This window comes from Orycteropus afer, unplaced genomic scaffold (assembly GCF_000298275.1).
Source record: "Orycteropus afer afer isolate SDZICR_OR568_19922 unplaced genomic scaffold, OryAfe1.0 scaffold00004, whole genome shotgun sequence".
Classification (NCBI taxonomy): domain Eukaryota; kingdom Metazoa; phylum Chordata; class Mammalia; order Tubulidentata; family Orycteropodidae; genus Orycteropus; species Orycteropus afer.
The window spans coordinates 11,063,917-11,086,067 of record NW_006921591.1 but is presented as its reverse complement, the minus strand read 5'-3'; positions in this window follow the sequence as shown (position 1 = coordinate 11,086,067).

Here is a 22,151-nt window from a genome sequence, read left to right as displayed (position 1 = left end):
TGGTCAATGACATGAGACAAAGTATATGTGAACTGCTGTATGAAAAGTGAATTTACTCTGTAAATCTTCACCCAAATCAAAATAAAATTAAAAAGAGAGAAAAAAAAAAAAAGGAAAAAGAAAACATTAAAAAAAATAAAGAAAGAAACTGGTCAGAGCTTGGTGAGTATCCACCTCAGGTCAGAGAAAGGTTGTTTTAGCACCATATTGTGGCACTGGAGATCCCAGGAAGGCTCCAACAATCCCCTTCTGTGCTGTAAATTCCTGGATTTGGAACTTCACCACACAAGACCTTCGGTGCTTGAATGTTTCCAAACTCCAAGATAAACACATCACTTCTCTGTGATGGCCTCCAATGGCTCCCATTTGCCCACATGACAAATATCAAACTTCTGGCATGATGCACAAGGCCCTTTCCATCTGCTTCTGTCTTCAAGTCTCATCTACTGTTGGTGCCTAGAAACCACCCTATCTTCCTTCTATAGACACTAGCCCTGTCTGGAGGGGTTGTTCTCTTTAATGGGCTGTTTTTCTCATGTTACTTTCTATGAATTAAATTGTGTCCCCTCAAAATATGTGTTGAAATCCTAACCCCTATACTTGGAGATGTTATCCTCTTTGGAAACAAGGTTTTCTTACTTATGTTAATTAGATCACAGGAAGAGTTCTAAATCTAATCACTTCTGAGTTACAGAAAGAGAAAATAAGACACAGAGACACAAACACAGAAGAAATATGTGATGTGATAATCAATCATGGAATGCCTGAGACTCCTGACAGTGAAGGAATCAAAATGGCTGAGACCCTGATTTGGATTTTAGCCTCCAGAACATTAAGGAAATAAATTTCTGGCTCTTTTCTTCCTTCCTTCCTTCCTTCCTTCCTATTTTTCTTTCTTTTATTGTAGTAAATATTCATGAAACAAAATATTTGATTTTTCAACAATCTTCACAAGTAAAAGTCAGTGACATATTCATCGAATTGTTTGACTTTTAACCTAAACATTCCTAACTTATAACATCTCCCTTAAAAAAAAAAAAAAAAAAAAACTCATTGTACCATAAACTTTTAGTAAATTTCTGTTCTTTTAAGCCACCCACTTGTTCAAAACAAGTTTGGAGGTTTGAGTTCACCAAGAGGTCCTCTGAAGACAGACCTGGCAATCTACTTCCAAAAAATCAGTCATTCATTTAAAACCCTACACATTTTATTTATGGGGATGGATGATTTGGTAAAGGATATTGGTGATGGTAGCAAAAAGTCTGATGTAATTGATCCATTGATGTGTATGTGTGAAAAATATTGAATTGGTAAATGTTGTACTATCTATATTTTTACAATAATAAAAATTAAAAAAAAAATCAGCAACTATGGAGCACGGTTCTATTCTGACACACATGGAGTAGCCATGAGTAAGGATCTGTTCTCATTTCCTATCTCTGAACCCCTTAAACATGGAGAAGTTTTCTGTTTCTAAAAGAATTTTATAAAAAAAATTATGAATGGGTCAGAAACAGGGATCTTTACATCTATTGCTAAATTTTGCTTTCTAGACAGACTATTCTCAGTTTATGCTGGCCTGTCCATACTTTTAAGCACTGCCTTATCATAATTTTTTGATCTATATCCTCCTAATTCTAAGATATCCAGTTAGCCTAAACCATAATATACCAAGATTCTAATAAAACCCTCGATCAGTTATCTCTCCTACCCCTTTCTCCTCCACCTCTCAAAGCAAATTCTTCTTTAGCATAGATTTGTGACCCACAAATCCACATAAACTCAAAGGGAGAGATAGCGCATATCTTAGTAAAGGTTCTATAAAGAAATGAAACCAATGGGAAAGAGTGAGGATTTCTTTAGGGAACTGGTTCATATAATTGAAGGGGCTGGAAAACTCAAGAGCCATAGGTCAGGTAGCAGGCCGGAGACTTCTCCTGGTTCATGGTACTATGGTGAGCTAGTAAGTGCAAAATCTGTAGGTCAGTATCTCAGTTGTCTAGTGCTGCTATCAAAGAAATACCAGAAGTAGATGGCTTTAACAAACAAGTTTATTTTCTCACAGTTCAGGAGACTAGAAGTCTGAATTCAGGATGCTAGTTCTAGAAGGCTTTTCACTTTCTGCTCTGGAGGAAGGTCCTTGTCTTTTATCTTCAGCCTTGCATTCCTTGATATCTCCATGTGTCTTGGCATCGATCTTTCCCTCAGTCAAGGAGGTTTTCAGTGCAGTGATTCTGAGTCCAAAAGATGCATTCTGCTCCTGGCTTTTCTTTCTTGGTGGCAGTCAAATCCTTCTTTCTTGCATCCCTTCTCTCTCTTTATATCTCTTGTAAGATAAAAGGTGATATACACTATACCCCAGGGAAACTCTCCTTACATCTGATCAGGGCTGTGACCTAAGTAAGGCCATTGCATCTCACCCTAATCCCCTTACAATTGATTGGTTGATCACATTAGATCACATTATGATAAGTGATTACATCATTACATAATGGCCAAATTACATCATCAAATAATTGCCAAATCACTTACAATCATGATCCATCCAAGTTGTCACCTGTTTTCGGAAGCTAAAATTCAGTCAATGACAGGCAGAAGGCTAAAGACTTCTGCTGGTTTTTGTACCAACATCCATCGGTCAGGTGATGGGAAGCTGAAGAACTGAATGAGACTGACTTCTGCCAAAATATGTGATTAGAAGGCAGAATACACTTTAAGGAATTTCTCTTTAAGCTGATTTATTTGTTCCATTAAGTTATGAAAGGTGATAACATTAGATTAAGGTATTTGACTGCTAACCAAACTCCTTGGAAGGAAGATTGGGCAATCTAGTGATACTGCCTTGAAAACCCAAGGAGGGTTCTCTATGAGTCAGAGCTGACTCGATGGCAATGAGTTTGGTTTTATGGTTTAATGCATTATGTAACAGCAACTATTGCAGTACTTGAAAAAAACAACTAGGAACCATATAAAAGAAACTATTACAGGATAGGATGGAATTCTGGTAGAAAGATGGGGCTGAGAGGACCAGTTTCCTCAAGGCTGGTCTGTCTTTCATGTATACCTTACTACCGTCTTTATTTTTATTTTTTTTTAAATTGTGCTTTGAGTCCAAAGTTACAGAATAGCATTTGTTTTACATTCAACAGTTCCTGTACATTTGATTTCACTCCCCGATTACCATCCCCAACCCTAACTCACTCTCCTCCTCTCCATTCCCTGGCACCCTCTCCATCCCAGTACCCTTCTTAGTTATGCACTCCTGTCTGTCCAGCTATCCTTCCATGTCAATGCTGCCCCTCTGGTGTCACATGGTCCTCGAGTGGGATCCGACTCATTGTGACCCTTCCTTGGGTTTCCGAAGCAGTATCACTACAGAAGTAGATTGCCCAACCTTCCTTCCGAGGAGTGGCTGGTGGGTATGAACTGCCAGCCTTCTGGTTAACAGTCAAATGCCTTAGGCACTATGCCATCAGAGCTCCCCTATTACTCACAGTGCTCATCAAAACACAAATTGTGGGTGTCCACATCCAGAGTGTCTGATTTGATAAGGCTGGGGTGGGATCCAAGACATAGCATTTCTAGCAAGTTGCCAGGTAATGCTGATGCTGTTAGTCTGTGTGATAGGTGAAGATGTGTCAACTTGCCTGGACTCCACTTGTGAGTGGTGGTTCCCATGATGGATCACATGACTGCGTCCTAAGCGGCCGGTCAGTCTAGGGGGAGTTTCCCCAGGGGTGTGGCCTACCTGTAATACTATCCCAGGGACAAACTGGAAGAACTGCATTCCGAAATATATGCTTCCTGGAGCAAGCAGCTCGCTGCTCGCCCCGGAGGAGGCTTTCGGATTCTTTCTTTGTTGGGAACTGCGACCCTGCGTGTCAGTTTGATTCTCCCGGCTCTGCTGCGCTTGCGGGAACCAGACGACTCCGGGCCCCATCTCTCTCCAGAGACGAACTTTGTGACTTGAACTCCTCTGCTGTGCATGTGAAAGCCAGACGGCCCTGAGCCCCATCCCCCTCCAGAGACGAACTTTTCAGCTTGAACTTGTCGGCTTCTACACGCTTGTGAGCCATTTATCTAAGATAAATTTCTCTCTCTCTCTCTTTCTCTCTCTGTAAATATATATATATATATACTTCGCTGGTTTTTGTGTTTCTCTGGAGAACCCAATCCAACACAGTCTGGGAACCACATTTTGAGGACTGTGACTTATCCTTAGGGGCACCTAAGAAGGATTTTTGGAGGAGTGATGCTCAAGAGAGTTTAAAAGGGTAAATAAAAAGTTGGCCTGGAGAAATCCAGGTAAGAATATCCAAGTACAGGAAATAGCAGGAACAAAGACAGAGTCATGCACAGGGCATAATGGCCTTTCTGCAGAAGAAGAGAAGCAGTAGATAAGCCATGGGGCTTTGGACATAAAAGAAATTATATAAATCAATGAACTGTGAGACATTTTGCTCTGGAGCCTAGTGTTGGAATGATTTCTAAAACATTTAAAAGTTGTACATTCTGAAAAGAATCATACAAATGCCAGAAGTGATCAGTAATTTATTGTTCCTGGGCCACATACAGAAATTGGCATTGTTTAATGCATGCATGAAAGGTGAGAGTTTGTAAGAATATTTTAAGCAGGCTGGAAAAGTTTGGACATACAATGATTATATGAGAAAATGTAGTAACCCAACAACTTTCTAAGAAGTTCCTATCAAGAATAGAGACTCAATATGATTCTTTGGTAGATTTTCAGAAATGCCAATGCAAGCCTAATGTATAGTTTTGTGACTACTATTTGCCATTTCAAGATACATTATGCAACATATAGAAATTAAACTAAAAGAAAATTCAGTCCAGAAAAATCTTTTTTTTTTAATCATGTTTTAAGAGTTAATAATTAAATAATGTATATAAGTAAAACTGGAGCTTCCATTCATATGTTGTTGTTCTTAGGTGTCATCAAGTCAGTTCCAATTCACAGCAGCCCTACATACAACAGAAAGAAACACTGTTTGGTACTGTGCCATCCTCAAAATCACTGCTATTTTTGAACCCATTGTGGTAGCCACTGTGGCAATCCATTCCATTGAGGGTCTTCCTCTTTTTCATTAACTCTCTACTTTACCAAGTATGATATCTTTCTCCAGGGACTAGACCCTCCTGATAACATGCAAAGTACATGAGATGAAATCTTTCCATCCTCACTTCAAAAGACCATTCTGACTATACTTTCAAGACAGATTTCTTCATTCTTCTGGGAGTCCATGATATATTTAATACTCTTCCCCAGCAGTGTAATTCAAAGCCATTAATTCTTCTTTTGTCTTCTTTATACATCACACAGTTTTCACACACATATGAGGCCATTGAAAATACTATGACTTGGGTCAGGCTCACCTTTGTCTTCAAAGTGACATATTTGCTTTTTAACACTTTAAAGAAATCTTTTGCAGCAGATTTATCCAGTGCAATACATCATTTGATTTATTCCCTGCTGCTTCCATGAGTATTGATTGTGGATCCAAATAAAATAAAATACTTGAAAACTTCAAGATTATCTCTGTTTATCATTACATGGCTTGTTGATCCAGTTTTTGTTTTCTTTATTTTTAGATGTAATCCACACTGAAGGCTGTAATCTTTGATCTTCATCAGTAAGTGCTTCAAGTTCTCTTCACTTTAAGCAAGCAAGGTTGTGTCATCTGCATATCACAGGTTGTTAATGGTTCTTCCTCAAATTCTGATGTTGCATGCTTCTTTTTATAGTCCAGTTTCTTGGATTATTTGCTCAGCATACAGATTGAATAAGTATGGTGAAAGAATACACATCCTTGATTTTAAACCATGCAGTATCTCCTTGTTCTGTTTGAATGAATGTCTCTTGGTCTATGTATAATTTCTGCACGAGCCCAGTTAAATGTTCTGGAATTATCATTCTTTGCAACATAATCCATAATTTGTTAAGATCCACACAGTCAAATGCCTTTGCATAATCAATAAATCACAGGTAAACATATTTCTGGTATTCTCTGTTTTCAGGCAAGATCCATCTAATGTCAGTAATGATTTTCCTAGCTCCATTGGGCAATCTAATTCCATAGTGATACAGCCTCAGAAACCTAAAGAGGGGTCTTTATGAATTGGGTCCAACTTGATGGCACATAACAAACACCACAACAGCTCCATTTATATAAAGAGAGAAAATTCCTGAATTATAAAACCAAGAAATGGTGATATCAATGGAATAACAGTTTTTGTTACATGATACTTTGGACTTTTTAGCATTAATATTATAATAGTAAAATGAATTATATAACATACATGGAAAGAGAATATGTATAATTTTAAAGGTATTATTAGTATGAATCCTCATGAACTCATCATCTAACTTTAGAGCATTACCAATACCTGTAAGGGATGCAATTTACCTCTCCTCAATTACATCTTCATTCATCCCTCCCATAGGGAACTGTTAGCCTTAATTTTGTTTTCTTTGTTTCCTTAATTTTCATTACAGTTTGTTACATGTGTATTTATAAACTATAATTTTCTAGTTTTGACTTTTTGTTTGAAATTTACATAAATGGAATATAATGTGTGTGCCCTTAGGTCCCTTGCTTTTTTTTTTTTTTTGCTTAATATAGCATTATTGGAATTGATTGTGTAGATGTATTTAGCTGTAGATCATCGATTTTCACCAAAAACCAAAACTAAAACCATTGCCACCAAGTTGATTCTGACACTTGGAGACCCCATATGTTACAGAGTAGAACTAGTCCATGAGACTGTAATGGAAGCTGATCGCCAGGTCTTTTTTCCAGGGCACCACTGGGTGGATCCAAACCCCCAACCTTTAGGTTAGTAATCAAATGCAAATTGCTTGTGCCACCCATGGACCTGCCATATGGTATTTCATTGTATGAATAATTATAATTACCTTTAATGAATATTAATGTGACTTACTTAATTGTATGGTATATGTATGCTTAGATTTATTTTGAAATATAAAAGTGTTTTTCAAATTGTTTATTATGAATTTTAATTCTCTTGGGAAGTGGAGGACAATTCCCCTTCTTTATGTTTTTTGTCAGACTTTAAAAATTTTTGGCCAAACCAGATCTAGGTAAAAACATTGTTTGTTAATCATATTTCCCTGATTAATAATGAGATAAACCATTTATAACTTTATTGATGTTTCTTGTCTGTACAAATCTTTATCCAAAATTCTGTTTATTTTCAATTAGGATGACTTTTATTGATTATTAGGATTTATTAATAGCTTGGACACTCAGCCTTTGTCCATTTTATTTGTTCCAAATACCTTCTCCAAGTTGTGGCTTGTTTCCTTTTTGGAATCTTTCAATAAACAGAATTTTCCATATTTATTTAATATAATTGAGGACAACAGACTCTTCCTTTATGGCTTTTTCTTTTTAAGTACAATCTCTAAAACTGTTTTAGATTTCCTTCTAAATGCTTTTGTTCTTTCATTCTTAAGTCTATTACATTTGGAACTGTGTGTGTGTCTGTGTGTGTGTGGTATTGGAAGAAACTCATGATATTTTAATATAGATGATCAATTTTATTATATTTTGATATAGATAATCACATACTCAGTGATCTACAGTTTTGGCTCTATTTGCATATATATCCTCTACCTGTTTGTCAGTTTTTCTTACTGAGGTGGCTTTCATGTTACTGCGATGCTGAAAACTATGCCACCAGTGTTTCAAAATAACAGGAAGAGTCAACCATGGTGGACAGGTTTTAACAGAGCTTCCAAATTAAGCCAGATAGGAAGAAAGGCCTGGTGGTCTACTTCTGGAAATTAGTTAATGAAAAATGATCATGTCAGAACAATATCTGACTCCCTTGATTTGAACAAGTCATCAGGAGCTATCAATTGCTGGAGGCAGACATCATGTTTGGTAAAGTAGAGAGCCAACATGGGAGTACCCTTGGTGTGATGAATTGTGATGCCCTTCCACATGTCAAGGACTAGGCAATGTTTTCTTCTGTCATACACAAAGCCACCATGAGTCAGTCAATTCCATGACATTTATCTATCTATAGATCTATCTGTCTTACTTATATATGTGTTATTCTATTTCTGAAGTCCATTCTGCTTTACTGTTCTATATAATGTCAATACCACACGTTATTAGTTCATATGGATTTTCATATAGATTTAAAGTGAAGTAATATCACGCATGTCAATTCCTCATGCCTGGTTAATCTTTTTCAGCAATTTATCAACAATTTAGATCTGCATTTTAAAATACAGATTTTCAAACTCCATTAAAGCAAGGTTGAAATTCTATTGACGATTGCTTTGAATTCATAGAAAATTTGGGAAGAATTGGAATTTTTGTAATATTGAATTTTCATAAATATGAATATTGTATGTGGTTCTATTTATTTATATTTTTTTTAAAAAAGAAAACCTACAAATTAAGTTTTATAATTTTCAAGACCTGCATATTTTATGTGTGTGTTTATTCCTAAAGCCTTTCCATACTTGCAATTATATAAGCTATATGCATTTTTAAACTGCATTTTGAAGAACTTCTTGTATAAAAATGTAATTTAAAAAAAAAAAAAAAAACAACTCATTGCCGTCAAGTTGGATCCGACTCAAAGCGACCACTCCTTGGGTTTCCAAGACAGTATCACTACAGAATTAGATTGCCCAATCTCTTTATATAATATACAGAAGTTTTAATACTCTATTTATCCTAGTTATTTTTTGATGAAATTAATTGTATTTTCTATGTAGGTGATAGGTTTGGGATTGATTCCTAACCTATTATTTATTTTCCCTTTGTCTTATTTTATTGGGCTGACCATGCCTTCTAGTAGTATTTACGTGTAATTTGTTCACTATGAACTTTTGATAGACATTTTATATAAAATGTGTCAGTCAACATACCATTAGCTGATAAAACACAGAACTGTCGAATGTAAGTGGTTCATAGTTTGTATTGGTTACTAGTTGTAGTGATAAGTGCTTTGTTGTCCATGTTGTTGCTGTTAGGTGCCATCAACTCTGCTCTGAACCATAGCAGCCCTATATACAACAGAACAAAACACTGCCCGGTCCTGAGCCAGCCTCACAATCCTTGCTATGCCTTGCAGCCACTGTGTCAGTCCATGTCACTGAGGGTCTTCCCCTTTTTCACTGACTCTCTCCTTTATCAAGCATGATACCTTTCTTCAGGGAATGGTCCCTTATGACAACATGACCAAAGTAGTTGAGACAAAGTCTGGCCATTCTCACTTCCAACATTCCGGTTGTACTTCCTCCAGGATACATTTGTTCATTCTTCTGGCAGTCCATGATATTTTCAGTATTCTTCATCAACACCACAATTCAAAGATATCAACTCTTCTTTGATCTTCCTTCCAGCTTTCACATGCATATGAGGCTATTGTAAAAACCATGGGTTGGATCAGGCACACTTTAGTCTTCAAAGTGACATCTTTGTTTCTTAACACTTAAAAAATCGTTTTGTGCAGATTTTCCCTGCTTAATATGACATTAGATTTTCTGACTGCTGTTTCTATGGGTGTTAACTTTGGATGCAAGTAAAATGAAATCACTAACAAATTCAATCTGTTCTCCATTTATCATGATGATACTTATTGGTCCAGTTGTGAAGATTTTTGTTTTCATTATGTTGAGGTGTAATATATCTGCAGATTGTAGGCTTCAGTCTTCATCAGTAAGTGCTTCCAGTCAGTTCATGTTCAGCAAGGAAGGTTGTGTCATCTACATATCGCAGGTTGTTAATGGTTATGCCTCCAATCCTGATGCCTTGTTTTTCTTTATATAGTCCAGATTCTCTAATTGTTTGCTCAGCATACAGATTGAATAAGTATGGTAAAAGAATACAACCCTGATACACACTCTTTCTGATTTTAAACCATGCATTATTCCCTTGTTCTGTTCAAACAACAACCTCTTGATTTTTGTGCACATTCCTTATAAGAATAATCAAGTGTTCTGGAATTGCCGTTCTTTGCAATGTTATCCATAATTTGTTATGATCCACATAGTCAAATGCTTTTGCATAGTCAATAAAACAAAGACAGACATCTGTCTGGTATTCTTTCTTTCAGTTAAGATCCTTCTGACATCAGCAATGACATTCTTCATGCCACAACTCTTCTGAATCCAGCTTATATCTCTGGATGTTCCTGGTCAATATACTGCTGTAACCATTTCTCAATTATCTTCAGCAAGATTTTACTTGCATGTGATATTAATGATATTGTTCAATAATTCCCATATTCTATTGGATCACCTTTCTTTGGAAAGGGTACAAATATTGATCTCTGAGTCAGTTGGCCAAGTACCTATCTGACAAATTTCTTGGCATGAACAAGTAAGTTTCTCCAGTGCTGCATCCATTTGTTGAAATATCTCAATGGGTATTCCATCATTTCCTGGAGCTTTGTTTTTTTTACCACATCTTTCAGTGCAGCCTTGACTTCTTCCTTCAGTACCATTGGTTCTTGACCATATATTACCTCCTGAAATAGTTGGACATTGAATAATTCTTTTTGATACAGTGATTCTGTGTATTCCTTCCATATTCTTCTTCTTCTTCTTCTTCTTCTCTTTTTTTTTTTTTTTTTGATGTGTAGACACTGACATTTATTTATTTATTGTGTTTTGGGTGAACATTTACAGAGCAAATTCTCTTTTCATACAGCAGCTCACATACATGTTGTCTCATGACATTGACTACAATTTACCCCAATGCAGCAGCTCCACTCCCACTTCCTCCAGATAGTTACCTCTTCCCTGTGTCCATCCTTCCATGTACTCCTGCCCCCTGAACTGTCTACCTGTGCATAAACAGCCCTTCTTCCTCCCATGATTGTTCTCTTCGAGAGTTGTATCTACCTCAGGCACATGTTCAACTCAAATGCCTGTCTTTTATTTGGCTGGAAGGCGCAGGTGTGGGTTCAATTCCAGACCTGAAGGGCAGCTAGGGACCATAGTCACAGTGGATTCACCAGGCTCTATCAGAACAGCAAACCTGGTCCCTATTTTTTATTCCCAAATGATTTTGAGTTTTGTTCCACACTGTTCCTTCTCTATCCAGGATCTCCTACATAGATCTCCCTCTGAGTGATTGACAGTGGTAGCCAGACATCATCTAGTTCTTCTGGTCTCAAAGTCGTATAGGCTGAGGATCACATGGTATACCACTCATGAGGACTAACTGTTTCCATGAATATTTGGTTTCTTCATTCTTCTTTGCTCTGGACAAGGAGAGACCCATCGTTGCATCTAGATGGCTGCTTGTAAGCTTTTAAGATATTACTCGCTACTCGCCAAAGTAGGAGGTAGGACAATGTTTTGTGTAGTATCACATAACTTTTATCAATTCAACTTTTTAGAGGTACACAGCTTTTTGACAGCAATTATGATAATTGACTGTGCAACCCTACCCTTAGTCAATGAGATTTTTCCATCACCATTAATCCTTTTCACTCTCCCTTCCATGTTGGGTAACCCCTAATAAACTTTATTCTCCATATATTTTCTTTTCTTGTCTTTTTATATAAATGAAGTAATAAAATATTAGTCCTTTTGTGATTGGCATATTATTATCATTTGACATAATGTCTTCAAGTTCCATCCATACTGTAGCATATATGAAGATTTCATTTCTGTTATTGGCTTTGTTCAAGAGAAAGTTTCAGAGCCTCTTCTGCCATCCATTTTGGTCTTTTCCTCCTTTTCTGTCTTTTTAACAATCTTTTCCTTTCCTCATATGTAATATACTTGATATCATCCCACAACTCATCTGGCTTTTGGTCATTGGTGTTCTATGCTTCAAATCTATTCTTCAGATGGTCTCTAAATTCAGGTGAAATATAATAAAGGTCATATTTAGCTCTCTTTGACTTGTTTTAATTTTCTTCTGCTTCAACTTAAACTTGCATGTGATCAATTGATAATCTGTTAAATAGTCAGATCCTGGCCTTGTTTTGGCTGAAGTTATAGGGCTTCTATATTGCTTCTTTCCACAGAAACAGTTGGTCTGATTTCTGTGTATTCCATCTGGTGAGGTCCACATTTATAGCCACCATTTATGCTTTCATATTTTCATACTTCATATTCTAATCACCGATAATCGTCAATACATCTTGATTGCATGTTTTGTCAGATTCAGACTGCAGAAGTTGGTAAAAACTATCAATTTCTTTATCTTTGGCTTTAGTTGTTAGTGTGTAAAGTTGAATAATAGTAGTATTAACTGGTCTTCCTTGTAGGCTTATGGATATTATCCTATCACTGGCAGTATTATACTTCACGATACATCTGTAAACATCCTTTGTGGCAATGAGTGGCATGACAATGTTTCAGGGTTATTCAAAACATTTCCAGTAATATATCAGTCAATGTTTCACAGTGATTCATAAGGTTTTCACTGGCTAATTCTTTGAGGCATGGATGAACTCTTCCTTCTTCCCAGTCTGTCTTCATCTGGAAATTCCACTAAAACCTGTCCATTATGGGTCACCTTGCTGGAATTCAAAATATACTGGAGGCATAGCCTCTAACCTCACAACAAAACTCAAACCACGACATTAGGAAAAAGTGACAGGAGAGTGGAAGAAATGGAAGCTATGATGAGATACAAGAGCATAACAGAAGTTTTCAAAAGACAGCTCAAGAAGACAAACTAACATGTTACAATGAAACATACAAACAATTAGAATTAGAAAACCAACAGGGAAGAACATACTTGGAATTTCTCAAGCTGAAGGAACTGAAGAAAAAAATCAAGCCTCAAATTGCACTATTAAGGATTCTTTGGGCAGAATATTGAAAGATGCAGGAAATATCAAAAGAGGTTGGAAGGAACACACAGAGTTTCTGTACAAAAAATGTATTGGTTGATGTTAAACTATTTCAGGAATTGGTATATGATCAAGAACCAATAGTATTGAAGGAAGAAGTCAAGCCTGCACTGAAGGAAATGGTGAAAAACAAGGCTCCAGAAATTGGTAGAATACCCACTGAGATGTTTCAGTAAATGGATGCCACATTGGAAACATTTACTCATTTATGCCAAGACATCTGTAAGACAGCTACCTGGTCAATTGACTTAAAGAGACCAATATTTGTGCCCTTTCTGAAGAAAGGTGATAGAACAGAATGTGGAAATTATTGAATAATATAATTAATATCACAAGCAGTAAAATCTTGTGGAAGATAATTCAAAATTGGTTGCAGCCGTATACTGACAGGGAACTTCCAGAAATTCAAGCTGGATCCAGAAGAGGACATGGAATGAGGGATATCATTCCTGATGTCAGATGGATCTTAGCTCAAAGCAAAGAATACCAGAAAGACATTTACTTGTGTTTTATTGACAATGCCATGGCATTTGACTGTGTGGGTCATAACAAATTATGGATAACATTGAGAAGAATTTGAATTCCAGAACACTTAATTGTGCTCCCGAAGACCTTGTGAATAGACCAGGAGGTTGTAATTCAATAAAAACAAGGGAATAAATGGTTTAAAATCAGGAAAGGTGTGAGTCAGGCTTGTATCCTTTCACCAAACTTGTTCAATCTGTATATTGAGAAAATAATCCAAGAAGCCAGACTATATGAACTAGAACGTGGCATTAGGATTGCAGAAAGAGTCACTAACAACCCGCAATATGCAGATGACACAACCTTGTTTGCTAAGAGTGAAGCTGACTCTAAGCATTTACTGATGAAGATTCAAGACTATGATCTTCAGTATGGATTACACTTCAACATAAAGCAAACAAAAATCCTCACAAATGCACCAATAAGCAGCTACATGATAAATGGAGAAAAGACTGAAGTTATCAAAGATCTCATTTTGCTGAGATCCACAATCAACACCCATGGAATCACTAGTCAAGAAATGAGATATTGTATTGTTTTGGGAAAATCTGCTGCAAAAGACCTCTTTAAAGTGTTGAAGAGCAAAGATTTCACTTTGAAGACTAAGTTGCACCTAACCCAAGCCATGATGTTTTCAATCACTTCATATGCATTTAAAAGCTGGAAAATAAATAAGGAAGACTAAAGAAGAGTTGATGCATTTGAATTGTGATGTTGGAGAAGAATACTGAAAATACCATGGACTTCCAGAAGAATGAACAAATCTGTCCTGGACAAAGTGCAGCCATAATACTTTTTGGAAATGTGAATGGCTAAATTTCATCTCATGTTCTTTGGTCATGTTGTCATAAGGGACTATTCCCTGGAGAAGGATATCACGCTTGGTAAAGTGAGAGGTCAGTGAAAAGGGGGAAGACCTTCTACAAGATGCATTGACACAGTGGCTGCAATGATAGAGTCAAGTATAGCAAGGAGTGTAAGGATGGTGCAAGATTGGCCAATGTTTTATTTTGTTGTACATAGGGTCACTATAAACAACAACAAAAACAAGAAGTGGCTGAGTATTTTTCCATTGTATGTATGTACTACATTTTGTTTATCCATTTACCTGTTGATGAATATTTAAGTTGTTTCCACCTTTTGGCTATTTTGAATAGTACAGCAATGAACATTGGTGTACAGGTCTCTTCTTTGAGTCTCTGCTTCAAAGCCTTTTGGGTACATGCCTAAGAGTGGAATTGGTGGGTCATATGGTAGTTCTGTATTTAGTTTGTTTGGCATACACCACACTGTTTTCCACAAAAGTTGTACTTTTTCATTCCCACCAGCAATGAATAAGAGTTCCAGTTTCTCCACTCCTTGCCAACATTTTTTCCCTAATTTTTATTATTATTTGGAATTATTTGTAATCTCTTTAATCCACTAAGAAAAAAAAATATTAAGATCATCCTATCAGTGTTTCACAAAAGTATTCAACAGGATTAAAATAAATAGACATAATTACATATAACAACATTGTGATTCAATAATATAATCCTTGCCTTCTATGCAGAAGGCTCAGGTTTGATTCCAGCCCAATGCATCTCATACGTAGCTACCATCAACTGTCAATGGAGGCTTGTGTGTTGCTATGATGCTGAATAGGTTTCAGCAGAGGTACAGACTACGATGAACAACAACAACAAAAAAGCTGAGTGATCTATTTCCAAAATTTAGCCAATGGAAACCTCATGGATCCTAGTGGTCTGATCTGCAACAGATCAAAGTGATGGCCCAGGACTGGGCAATTTTCAGTCTGTTGTACATTGGCTGGTCAACAACAACAATGACACAATTACATCTAGTAAACTGTGCAGATCTTAATATATATTTCAATGAGTTAGAAGGTAAAATATTTTGAATGAAGTGCTCATAGATAGATAACATGAATAGGGATCAAAGGTATAAACTCTAAACCTGACTTCCAGACTGCCTATCTGCCTGATATATACATATTAATAAAAATTTCAACGTGTGACCTGGTATCACACAGGCTTCCCCAAAGTACCATTTGCTTTTCTTTGGAATAAGTACTGCAAATAGAATTAATGAAAATTTTTTTAGTACAGAAAAGGTTTTTTTTTTTTTTTTTTTTTTTAATATTGAAGTTAGTGACCAACTATTTTAATTATTTCTATTGAATAACGAGAAAGGAATTAAACTTAAAAACAATCTTGGGAGCAAGTACCAATGAAATACAGAAGACATAGCATTTCAAATTTAAAAACTGCAACAGGCTACAGAGCATGGTTTTGAAATTCTTTCTAGGATTTTGATCAACTGGGATACACACACACAGACTATGTGTATATGTATATGTATATGTATATGTATATATGTATATGTATGCATATATTTGGGTAAATATCTGTGATAAAGATTAATATTAATTGTATATGGCATCTTTAAGTCAGAGGATCTGAAATTTATGGAACACAAATTCTGTAGGGTGACTAGCAAAGGATCTAGGAATTTGCATTTCTAGAAAAATTCCAAGGTGAATCTGATGCAGACATAAACACATTGAACCACACATTGATCAAAAGATATTTTGATATTATCTGTGTGGGAGTGGGTAATGGATAATCAGATGTTAAAGGGATTAAATATAGGTATCTGTCTTTTAGGGATTACAATAATAAAAGAGAGAATATAAACTAAAGAAAGAGAGAGCAAAAGAGAGAGAAAGAAAAAGTTTACTTTTCATTCCATTTATGACTCAATCAATCATTTTCTAGGCTCATTTACTAAAGCCCACACTTAGGTATCCGTGATTTATGTAGTACCTACAATGACTATCGATTGTGGAAGATAAAAGAAGTCTTAATTCCTTATCCTCTAAGTCATTCAGGTATTCTCCTATCCTGTCTTGATAAAGGACTCTTGATATTGGGGCAAAGAAAAATCATAATGTTTACTTAGCCCTATGAACTGATATCACCAATGAGTTTAACTGTTGATAGCAGCATGCTTCAAATATATTTCAAGTAAAGAACATGAAAGTAAGGGTATACTTCATGTAACATCAATTTTTAATAACTTCCAAATACTTTTCCTCTTCTCTTATTCTAATTCTAATACAGTACAACTAGTATGGGATCTAGGAATCTTGATGTCTAACAAAATTCCAGGGTGATGACGATTACTCACAAAATCAAATGCTTGTGTTAAAATTATCATTGCTTTAAGCATCATGTGGCTTGTGGAGCAAAGTATAAACTTTACTTTTGGCATTATTTGAAATGATCCTATGGACTTTGGTTTCTGCTTAATATATTAGAATGATAAATAACAATTAATGCAGATGGCTGATGATGGAGTAGAACTCATACTCACATGATTTCTTTAAGTCACCCAATTACTCTGCTGAAAGAAGAAGAGAGGTAACTTAACAGGACAGATATATTAATGCAAAGATATACATATAGGTCTGTAATAATTTAAGGGTGTGTGTTAACTTTGCTGGGCTGTGGTTTTGAGTGGCTGGGTAGCTGGATGTAGTTATTTCCCATGACGAGATTCCAATCATCTCCATGGTGGAATCTGCTGTGAGCAGCTATGCAGTTGCCTTCAGGGAATAGTCTGCTTCCAGTATATAAGGAGAAGCTTTGAGGAAGGTCTCTAGATTTTTGGCACATTTTGGATCTTTCATTTGGCCAAGTTTTCATCTGCAGTTCTTGGATTTAAACGAGTAGCTATCTATGTGCCTGTTGACCTTGGAATCATACATTTTAATTACCTATCTTGGGTTTGTCATCCTCAGCATGCAGCAGCTCTGTGAGTCAGAAAAATCCTCCAGCTCTAGGGGGCCTGGAATAGGAGGCAGAGCTGAAGACCAAGGTCAAGGAGCCTTCACACAACCCCTAGTACTGGCACTTTGAACTTGGACTTCTAGTCTCCTAAACTGTAAGAGAATAAATTCCAGTTTGTTAAAACCATCCACTTGTGATATTTCTGTTACAGTACTAGAGAACCAGTATAATATCAAATGGTCATGTTCTTAGAAGGTCAATTATATAATTTAATCTCCCATTTTAATATGGGAAAGATGGACAAAAAGGAAAGTTAGCAACAGCGTGCATGAACACAACCTCTCTTTTGGCAATTGTTACAAATTTTCACCACTTTGATAATACTACCTCTAAGAATGAGGGATGGAGGCAGTGGTGGTTCTGTGGTAGAATTCTCATCTTCCATGTGGGAGATCAGGGACCAATTCTGGCCAAAGAACTTCATACACAGCCACCACCAGTCTGTCAGTGGATGCTTGTATTTTGCTCTGATTCTATACAAGTGTAAATGGAGCTTCCAGTCTATGACAGGTTAGAAATAAATGCATTATTTACTGAGCTCCAGATAGGTCTTTCAGGCTGGATTTTCTAATCAATGAGAGGCTTATACAGCATTCTAGCTATACTGCTTTGCAAAGTCCTTCTGTCCTAACAAACTGTCCCTTCTTGATACTGTTTTTCTCAAATGCATAAAAGCAGAGGGAAGCAAAACAAAAGTCTGATTGAATGAACTTTTGAAGGTGATGACATGAAGAATAATTCTGCTTCTGTATATAAGAAATTGAGCTAGAACTCTTCCAATAACAACAACTACTATTGAAGTAAATTATTTACTGTAAGTTTTTATCAAATAATATTTAAAATAATTCAACTCCTAGTGTGTTAAGGACTGTCTGGGTACAGAAAGCAATAAGACACTTTTTCTTACTTCATTGTCTTAAAATATAGTAGTGCAAATCATTAAGCACTTGACTACTAGCTGAAAAATTGGTGGTGAACACCCATCCAGAAGGCACTCAGTAGGCACTTACAGTGATCTGCTTTCAAAAGGTTACAACTTTGAAAACCCTATGGAACAATTCTACTCGACACACATAGTGCTCCTATGAGTCTAAATTGACTAGATAGCAACCAACAACAAAATATGGTGGCAAAAAGTTGATGTGTGAATGTGTGAATTATAAACAGTTAACTTTAAGGTCAGGGTGAAGAATATGATATAATGTATATTGCTGCAAGGTGTCATAGATACCAAAAAAAAAAAAAAAAAAAGAAAAGGAAACTGTGCTTCAGGGTAGGTGTCACAAAAGAATGAGAGAGTATTGTAAAAGGGCTATAAATAATATTAGTGTGTGGGTATGAATTGAAGAAAAAAAGGTATTTTAAGGTGAGAGTAAAAGGTAAGTAAATATAGTATGGGAGGATCCAATGTGGTGGACTAAGCCAATATACAATCCAGACACTCTCTCATGAAGATCTTAGAAACCAAATGAAATGGATATGAATAACAATGCTGGGACCCAGAGCTTCAAAGGAGAGGATAAAGAAGGAAATCCAATAGCAATTAAAGGAAGAGATTGAATAAAAACAGCAGACAGGGAAACATATGAAGTGGTAAACTGCCAATTGGTACAGTATGGCTATACTGAATTATTGCAAACAGTGTTCTGATCTGGACAAGAACCAGATAACTGGCTCTGCTCACCCAGCACTGTGCTAAGACACACATTAATGATATGTGACCACATTATCGGGAACCAGAGACCTACCCAGCCATATCTATCACACCTGCTGCCTACTCACTGGGTGAGTGCCACCATCTGTTCCAGAACCATTAGGTCAATGACAGACAGCATCCAACATTCACCCATCCTCACCTCAGCTACTGTATATGACAAGTGATCAGAAACTCATGGCTACACTCCCAACCACTACCAAACACACATGGTAACATATGGTAAGTGTCCCATTGCTGCTAACCTAGTGGTTAGAGTAGAACACCAGCCCTGTTACTCAGATATATTAAAACAAAACAATGCAGAAAAACAAGGTGAAGCAACACCAACAAACAATCAACATATAAATACAATAACAACACAATGTCTCAGAGACTACAGACAACTTCAGATCAGTCACAAAAAAACAGGACAAGCTGGCTCAAGCAAGTGACCAAAATGAAAGACCAGAAAATCTTCTAGAGGAAGAAATGCTGTTTGAACTACCTGATAAGGAATTCAAAGGAATTATATTTAGGTACTTTCAATGGATTAAGAATAAGATCAAGGAAACCACAGAACAAATCAAGGAAGACAAAGAAAATTCTAGAAGAATTCAGGAAAACAATACAAGAAATTGATAAAAGAAATGGAAAATTACAAACTGTATAAAAAATAGCAAGTAGAAATCCAAATTTATACTGTAATTTTAGAAATAGATAGTTCAATTCATTGGAAGGACAAAAGCACAAAATTGAATCAGTGGAAGACAGAATTAGTGAAACTGAGGCTAGATCTCTTAATTTTAATATGTTAGAGGAGCAATCAGAAAGGAACTAAAAAAAAAGGAAAAGAAGAAAGCCTAAGAATTATGTAGGACACGATTCATAGGAAGAACTTATGTGTGACTGGAATTACAGAACAGGAAGAGACCAAAAAAAAAAAAATCAGCAAGCAAATTATCAGAGATTTACTAGAAGAAAATTTACCTAATACTATGAAAGAAGAGAAGATATGCATTCAAGAAGCTCATTGAACCCCAGCTCCAAAAAGGATAAACACCAAAAGAAAATTATCAAGACATATCACAATGAAGTGTTCCAAAATCAAAGACAAAGTAAGAATTCTGAAAGTAGCTTGGGAATAAATGAAAAGTCACTTACAAAGGAAAACCAATAAGACTGAGCTTTGATTTTTCAAACATGCAAGCAAGAAGGAAATATATAAAACCATGAATGAAAAAAAAAAAAAAAAAACTTTACCAATCAAGAATTATATATCCAGAAAATTGTCCCTCAAATATAATGGAAAACTTAGGGTATTTCCAGATAAATAGAAATTAAAGGAATTTGTAAATAAACAGACTGACATTACAGAAAATGCAGAAGTGAACTCTTTGGACAGAAAATCAACAATAGCAGAAAATAACATGAGATTAAGTCACATGACAGCATCAGATGAAAATAAACCCAGATTTAGAAATATCAAAAGTAAAATTAATCTATAAGACTGAAGACAGGTAACTCAGAGACATCAATCTCTAAGTGAGGACAAATACAAAGAAAAACAGGAGAGAGTAAATGGTATAGTTACAGAACTTCTAAATGTAGAGGAAGTCAAGATTATATTAAAATATAATATTATTTTAAACTTGAGAAGTTAATAATGAATCACAAGGTAACCTCATGAAATTAATATATCTTCCCACCAAAATAAAAAAAAGAAGAAAATAATAAACACTCAATAAACCCTAAAACAAAAGCAATGAAGGAGATTTGTAAATAAAATGAACTCAACACAGAAAAATATATGGAACAAATAAACCATGAATAAAATAGCAACAACAAAAACACAACAGAATGACAGCTGTAAATTCATAGTATTGATAATTTCACTGAATGTAAATGGATTAAATGCATCAGTCCAGAGACAGAGAGTAGTAGAATGGATAAGAAAACATAACCTACAAATATGCTGTCCACAAGAGACAAATGTTGGACACAAAGACAAAAATAAGCTAAAAATCAAAGGATGGAAAAATGTTTACTAAGGAAATGGCAACCAAAAGGGTTAGAGTGGCAATATTAGTTTCTGACAAAACAGACTTTAAGGAAAATATCAGCAACAAGAGAAAGAATGCATTATATTATGATTAATGGATTAATCCAACAAGAGACCATAAGAATAACAAATATCTACACCCAATGAAAGAGCCCCATAATAAACAAATCAAACTTTAACACAATTGAAAAGGAAAAATAGAGAACTCAACAATAACAATAAGAGACTTTAATACACCACTGTTCATAAAGGACAAACAACTAGAGAAACTCAGCAGATTCAGACCTAAACAGCACAATCAACCAAGTTCACGGAAGGTTGGCAATCCTACTTCCGTAGTGATACTGCCTCAGAAACCCAAGGAGGGGTTGCTATGAGTTGGGGCCGACTTGACGGCAAATAACAACAACAACAACAACACACAAACTACTCCAACTAACAACTGCAAAATATACATTCTTTCCCAGGGAACATGGAACATTCCCCAGGATAAAGTTAGGCCATAAAGCAAGCCTCAATAAATTTTAAAACACTGAAATATTACAAAACATCTTTCCAGATGACAATGCTATAAAATTAGAAATCAACAGGAAGACGTTGGAAAAAAAAAAAAAAAAAAGAAAAATATAGAAAAGCAATGACATCCTATTAAAGAGCACTGAGCAATAAAAGAAATAAGAAATGAAAAAAATAAATCCCTTCATTCAATGAAAATGAAAACATAACACACCAAAATCTTTGGGATATTGCAAAAACAGTTCTCAGAGGACAATTTGTAGCAATAAGCACAAGCATCAAAAAATAAGAAAGTCCAAAATCAGCACCTTAACTAACATCTCCAACAATTAGAAAAAGAACAACAAAAATCCACAATGGAAAGAATCAACAAGACTAGAAGTTGGTCCTATGAAGAATTAATAAAATTGACAACTTACTGGCAAATTTAACAAATAAAATGAAATAGAAGATGCAAATAATATGAATAAGAAATAAAATAGGAAATGTCACCACAGAACCAAGTGAAATAAAAAGGAAAATAACAGAATACTGTAAAAAAATTTAAAAACCTAGAAGAAATGGACAACTTTCTGGAAACAAACCACCTATCCAAACTAACACAGTCTGAAGTAAAAAAAAAAAAAAA